This window comes from Colobus angolensis, unplaced genomic scaffold (genome assembly GCF_000951035.1).
Source record: "Colobus angolensis palliatus isolate OR3802 unplaced genomic scaffold, Cang.pa_1.0 Scaffold30, whole genome shotgun sequence".
Classification (NCBI taxonomy): domain Eukaryota; kingdom Metazoa; phylum Chordata; class Mammalia; order Primates; family Cercopithecidae; genus Colobus; species Colobus angolensis.
Genome location: NW_012116266.1, coordinates 5,534,142 through 5,535,156, shown reverse-complemented (window position 1 = coordinate 5,535,156; position 1,015 = coordinate 5,534,142). Strand labels below are relative to the sequence as shown.

At 43.3% G+C, this 1,015-nt stretch overlaps 1 pseudogene; it reads right to left on the bottom strand.

The window, feature by feature from the left end:
- Positions 1–223: 223 nt before the first annotated feature.
- On the bottom strand, positions 224–703 carry LOC105517388 (annotated as a pseudogene).
- Positions 704–1,015: the final 312 nt, after the last annotated feature.

Genomic DNA, 1,015 nt, shown 5'->3' with positions numbered 1-1,015 from the left:
AAAAAAAAAAAAAAAAGGTTTCAGCAAATATGAAAATAGAAAGTCCTGTTATTTGTCCATTCATAATATGAGAAATAAAGAGATGACACATTCCTCTATAGAAAAAGTAGGTTTAGAGACCACTTCTGGTAGTATTTCACATGGTGAAGTATCGAAAGGTCTAATAAGCAGCCCCCTTGCTCAGGGGAAAAAATGATTTCAATGTGTTTCTCTTCCAAATTGCTTAGTAACTCCAAATGATTTTCAAATTAGGGGGTGGATTACTGGCACTGAGTTAGTCAAATTTAGATCTATCTTGAATAGGGACATTATAGAAAATCAAGAACATCTCTAACCCTGCACATCCGGTGGAGTCTGGAGTTAGGGACTACATGACCCAAGTCATCAGCTAAATGTGCCAAGAGATTGAACTGTAGACGACCATCTTCCAGTGAGATGTCTTGCCAATTACTAGGAAGAGATGAACCAAAAACTTTTTAACGTAAGATTCTAAATGACTCTGGAGATCTTCAGGTGGCGTGTGTACTTGGCTTCATGAGGGTAGACACACTGGGGACAGGTTCCTTTTTCACCTCTTCTACTGTCTCAGCAACCACTGGCTCTTTCTCTTTTCTGGATCGAGACCAAAATTCTCTACGTGGTGCCCTGAGACTGTCCACATGAAGACTTTTCTGGTGGTGCCGGACACAGATCACGCTGCCATCTTCCAGGAGATCCACAGGCCTCTCTCTTTTTTTTTCCTTTTTTTGAGATGGGGTCTTGTTCTGCCGCCCAGAAGTGGGATCATGGCTCACTGCAGTGCCTCAACTCCCTGAGTAGAAGTGATCCTCCTACTTCAGCCTCCCCAGTAACAGAGAGAACAGGCACATGCCACCAAGCCTGGCTATTTTTTTTTGTTTTTTCGTAGAGACTGGGGTCTTACTCTATTACCCAGGCTGATCTCAAACTCCTGGACTCAAGTGATCCTCCCCACTCTGTCTCCCAAAGTGTTAGGGTTACAGGCCTGAGCTACAGC